Here is a 6117-nt window from a genome sequence, read left to right on the forward strand (position 1 = left end):
TCTCTTCGTCTATCTGTCTGTCTGTCTGTCTATCTATATTTATGTCTCTCTAGCTCTATCGGCTCCTTCCCTCACACCTGATTCATATTTGGTTATATTCAAGTCTCTCTCTCCTTATAACAAACAGCAAACAAACCTGAACCCCATGTCCCTGCCAGCTGTGTCCCTCTCTTTCCCCTCACAACCTAAATTCCTGAACCAGTCGTCCACACTGGTTGTCTCCCTGCCACACTCCTGTGCCCACCACAGACCCCATGCGGCCCCTGTGACACTGCTCTTGTTGAGGCCACTCTGACCTCCATGCTGGTTCAGCCAGTAGCCACCTCCAACCTGCAGCCACCACCACGTGACTGGCTTCTTCCCACCCTTAGCCCTGTCCATAACCACACAGAGGCCAGAGGGACCTTCGGACTCAAATCTGCTTGGGTCCCTCCCCTGCTCACACCCTGCATAGCAATGCCATTCTCAGGATAACATCCCAACTCCCTGGCATAGCTCTGCTGCCCCCACCACCATTTACTGGATGGATGGATAGATGGATGACGGATGAGTGTGGTGGACAGATGACTGGATGGTTGGATGGATAGATGTATGGGAATGGCTGGATAGGGGGATGATAAATGGATGGATGGATGGAGGATGAATAGAGGCTGGGTGGATGATGGATGGTGGATACATGAGCGTGTCAAGGACAACACATCTAACACTCAGAGCTGGTTCAGAACCCCCCAGATTGCACCAAACTATCCTGCGTGACCAGCAGATCCTCACCCAACGAGAAGATAAAATGTCACACAGGATGAAGCCATGCTGCTCCGGGAACTTCACCTGCCTTTTTCGCTGCTCCTCTCAGCCACACCCCTGTGAGGTGGGTCTCTTGAGCTCAGTCTACAATCAAAGATATGGTGGCTCCCAGTGGCTCCATCACTTCCCCGGTGGGCGGACGAACTACCCAGGCGGCCTGGCCCAGAGCTGTGAATGCAAGGAGGGCGCCCCTGGGGTTGTGCTGAAGATTGGGTGACAGCTCTCTTCCTGGCTGAAAGCCACCGGGTCACCTCACCCAGAATAAGCTCCGATGCTCACGGTGACACTAATACTAATACTAATACCACCATCCGTTGCTGCCGCATCTCCGGGCCAGCCCTCCACCCGCTTCACCTGCTTCGACCCCCGCCACTGACCCGCGAGCCGCTTGCTACTGCTCATCCCACATTACAGAGGAGGAAACTGAGGCTCACGAGGTGCAGTGAGCTGCCCAAGGTCCCCCGTCCCACCACCAGCAGAGCCAGGCTGGACCCCAGGGATCTCGCTCAGGCCCGTGGGCCCCCTCAGTGCCTCCCGAGCTCCAGTAGCTTCTCTGACCCTCCCGTGCATTCGCCGCCTCCACCCTCCACCTGCCCGATATTGATTTTGATTCAACCAGTCCCTTTAAATTGACTTGAAATGACCTCCCTTTTTCAAGTTGCCTCACCCTGAGCAATAACGTCCATGAAATCAAGGGTTTAATGCATTAATTACGTGTGAGTATTTTTTCTGATACCCATTAAAATAAATACATGACTGGTAAGATATAAAATACTAATGTTTGTCCATGCAGCACCCGCAGTCACCTCTCACACCCCCACTCCCTGGGAGACCCCGGGGCTGCTGCTGGAGAGGCCGGGAGGAGGGGGAGAAGGTGGCATCTGGGCAGTGGACGTGGCCTGGCCGCTCCCAGCCCAGCCCGGCCCAGGGCAGCGGCCGTTTCTTTCTCCTGGGGAGGCCCCACCCTCATCTGCCGCCCCAGGCTGGGTCTTGGAAAGGGAAACACCGTGGCAGCTGGATGGGGCCCACTGACCACAAGACCCAGGAGGGAGGACCCTGGGAGAAGGGACCAAAAGGCCGTGATGGCCTTAGCGGCCCTTTAGAATAAGATGCATGCGGGACGCTCATCACACCCCTCCTTCCTCCCAAAGGAAACCCCAGGCACCGAGATCAGAATTCCCCGCTCTGCACCACCGCAGGGAGAGGAGCCTGGAGGTGCCTTCTGTTCCTGTGCAAAGGGTCCTGCCAGAAATGAAGACAGGAAACGACAAAGGAAAATCTGACAGCAAGAAAAGGGAACAGAACCTTCCAGAAAGGCAGCCACATCCCCAAGCAGCTGCAGCAAACATGGTGGGGTGGGGAACGGGCAGAAGAGCTTCCAGGCTGGAGTTGGGGCTACAGGGATGGGAAAAGTGTGCTGAGATGGGGTGTCTGCTCTGGGCCCATGAGAGGGGATGTGGTCGAACTGAAGGAAGTCCAGATGTAGCACCGGCGGGAGCAGGGACCCCAATTCAACTGCCCCAAAGAGTTTGTTGGGGAAGGAAGGTTTTCCACTGGGAAAGAGAAGCATCAGGGGCCACGTGGGGCAGACAGGCCTGAGTTCAAGTCCCAGCTGGGTGCTGGGTGTGGGTACAGGGCAGGGTTGGACCCATCTGGGAAGCAGGGTTGAGGTCAAACTGGGCATGAATTTATCTGCAGACATGTTCTCCCAGTGGGGCAGCTAGAAAGGGCTGATGCTGGCACTGGAGTTTCGGGGACGGTCACAGTGAAAAAATGCCTACTGTGTGCTGAGCACGGGCCAAGGCACATTCCACAGCAGCATCTCAGCAAGCCCGCAGTAGAAACAGCCGAGGACACAGGAAGCACCAATCCCCCCCTCACAGAGGGACGGGATGCCTCAGAGAAGGGGAGGGACTCATCCAGCGTCTCGTGTGCCAGAGGCCAGAGCCGGCCTCCCACCCAGGCCTGGACAGAAGCAGGGTCTCCTTGGACGGCAGGTTCCAGGGCCCCCACCCACTTGAAGATCTGCCAGATGGAGGCAAAGAGGGAGTGAAAATAGCAGGAAATTTGGAGGTCATGGGCCTGGCTTCCAATTCCATTTCCAGCTCAAGTGCCTTGAGCAAATCCTGCACATCTCTGAGTCTCCACTGAACACCTTCAAAATCCTCCCTGCTCCTCACTTGTAGCCCAGTGCCCTGCACACGCCCGTCTGTAAAATGGGTCTGTCAAATGATCACTGTCAAGTTAGAAAACCCATGGAAAGCTTCCGGCATACGGTAGGTACCCAAGAAATGGTAGCTCAGTAGAGGACCAAGGCTGCCCGGACCCAAATCCCCAGAGATTGCAGCCCCATGAGCAGAGCAGCCCTTCCCCAGGCCAGCACACCTGATGCCAGTCGGGCTCCAGTGACCCAGCCTCCCAACCACGAGGCAGCTCTGAAGAGGGGGGAGGCATCTCCTCCTAGCACAGAAGTCCCCTCCCCATGTCTGTCTTCTCCCACATAATTATATTTGCAACTGGGACAGATGAGGTGTTGTAATTTTCATCCCATTTTTCACAGACCTTTGAGCTAGGATATACCCACGCAACTGAAATTCAAAGCCATCCTCTGAGTGGGAGTTAACCATCTTCCCTCCCTTGTAAATCTACTAATGAACTGTAATTGCAAAGGTAGACCCTTTATTGAAATCTGATAACCAATTCACTTTGGGGCAAAGCTGTACCCAAGACTTGAAGAAGGAAAGAAGTGTATATTAATTAGCTTAATTCTTTATCTATATAAAAATCAAGAAAACAAAAATATTGACTAGAGAACAACTTGCCAATTAGACAGTCGCTGCCCTGAGGAGATGCTGATTTTCCTTTTTTCTGGGACTTGTTTATAACGTTCTGTTGATCAAACCTGGATCGGAGAGAACGTGGGAATTACATGGAGAGGGTGGATGGAATGAGGCCCTGGAGCAGACGTGGGGAGAATTGGGATGAGTTCACAGCAGGAGTTTGGGTTAAAAAGACCTCAAGATGCCAGCCCCTCTCTTTCTCCGAGTCTGACAAGATGGTCCTTTTACACTCATCCCCTCTCAGGGAAGAATGTGTTCCTCAGGAGGGTGGCCGTGTAGGTGAGGCTGTGCGAGTCAGGGATCCAGTGTAGGCTGGGTTCCTAGAAGCAGAGTAGGATGGGGACCTGTGGGCAAGTGGCTTGTGGAGGGGGCTCTCAGGAGGGGGTGCGAGGGAAACAGGGGAGGAAGGAGAGGAGCTAGGCAAGGTTGAGGGCTCAGCTCGAGTCTGGCCCCAGCCTGAGCCCACAGGGAGCCCTGGAGCATGGTGCCCCTCCAGCAATGAGCTGGGCCTTTTGTACCTGTGTCCACTGGTCATTAATTGGAGGTCACCAACTGGGGAGAATGTAACCTCAGCTTTTTCAGGGTGAGCTGGAAGTCAGCTGCCTTCGGCTGAGGTTAATACTCACCTCCACTAGAGCACGGGTGCACTGGCCCAGGAAAGAGAATCTTGCATGGCAGCCCCCATACCTGTTGTGGGTTGAAAAAATTCATGTGTTGTGGGACTTCCCTGGTGGTCCAGTGGTTAAGACTCCTCATGTCCACCTCAGGGGGTGCGGGTTCGATCCCTGGTCAGAGAACTAAGATCCCACATGTCGCAGGGCACAGCTAAAAAAAAAAAAATCACATGTTGAATTGTCCTCCAAGAATTCATATGTTGAAGTCCTAACCCCAAGTAACTCAGAATGTGACCTCATTTGGAGATAGGGTATTTACACAGGTAACAAGTTAAAATGCGGTCATTAGGGTGGGCCCTAATTCAATATCACTAAGGTCCTAATAAAAACAAGAAATTTAGACACAGACATGCACGCAGGGAGAAGGACGTGTGAAGATGAAGGCAGAGACCAGGTTGATGTTTCTTCACAACAAGGAATGCCGAAGATTGCCAGCAACCCACCACAAGCGAGGAGAGAGGCGAGGAACAGATGCTTCCTCACAGCCCTTGAAGGAAACAACCTTGCCAACACCTTGATCTGGGACTTCTAGCCTCTTGGAACTGGGAGACAATGAATTTCTGATGTTTAAGCCACCCAGTCCACTTTGTTATGGCAGCCCGAGAAAAGAAATATAAGGCTCAACTCTGACTCTGAACATGATTCTGCCCATGCAGCATCCAGGCCTTGCCTTTGATATCAGCTTCCTAATCTTCCTTGAGAAAACTCTGGGCAGCCCTCTAAGTCCTTGGGGGTCCTGCAGAAATCACTCCACCCTCATATCAACCTGGCCAACCAGAGTCCTCTATCTCCCTGGCCAGTTATTGGTTCAGAAATGAGCACGTGACCCAGCCTGAGCCAATGAGGCTGAATTCTGGGACTTTCTGTGGACTTGGAGACAGCAGGGTGTAAGCATGGTCCCAGCTGTGGGACCACCTAGAAGAAAGGGCCTGCAGGAATGTGAGGCCTCCATGACAGAGACTCAGCCAGGAATGGAGACCTGATGACATAATTTATTTAACTAATAGGATTTCGTTTCCCCCATCATCCTAATTTCTATCTATGTGTATATATTGCATCAAATGTATAGCTGTTTCAGATCAATTTGGGAACATAAATTTTAAAACTACAAAAAATGGGTAGATTCAGACTGTAGTCCAGGGTGATCTTGAACTGGGAAGTAAGACTGCGTTATTAAGGAAAAATTAGAGTGATCATTTATTGGAGCTGAATTATATACTGCATGTGCTGAGCACCAATGCATTTGTTTTACATGCATTACCTTAAGCCCCACAGTCATCCCTCTGAAGTAGGTCCTGTTATTCCTTCACTTTTTCAGTTGAAGAAACTTGTGTTACTTTCAACCAGCCGTTTCGCTACCCTGATACCAAAAACAAAGATAAAACACAAAAAGAAAACTACAGACCAATATTCCTTGTTTATGTCTCCTGCTTTCCTGTGCATTATCTGAACAATTTTTAGACTTCAGTTTTCATTTATCTATGGTGTTCTTAGTATATCTCTTTTTATAGCTTCTTTAGTATTTGTTCTAGGTGTTACATTATATCTACATCACTTATTACAGTCTCCTGGTGGCATAATTTTACCAGTTTGAGTAAATATAGAAAACTTACCTCCCTTTACCCTCCCCCATTTAAAACATAAATGTCTTAACTATTTCTTCTATATACATTTTGAACCATTTCAAATAGGGTTATAATTCTTGTTTCAACCATCAAAAATAATTTAGAAAACTTAAGAGGAAAAGTCTATTGTATTTACCCATGTTTTTGCTTACTGTGTTCTTTCTTCTTCTTGGT

This window comes from Tursiops truncatus, chromosome 1 (genome assembly GCF_011762595.2).
Source record: "Tursiops truncatus isolate mTurTru1 chromosome 1, mTurTru1.mat.Y, whole genome shotgun sequence".
In the NCBI taxonomy this organism is placed as follows: Eukaryota; Metazoa; Chordata; class Mammalia; order Artiodactyla; family Delphinidae; genus Tursiops; species Tursiops truncatus.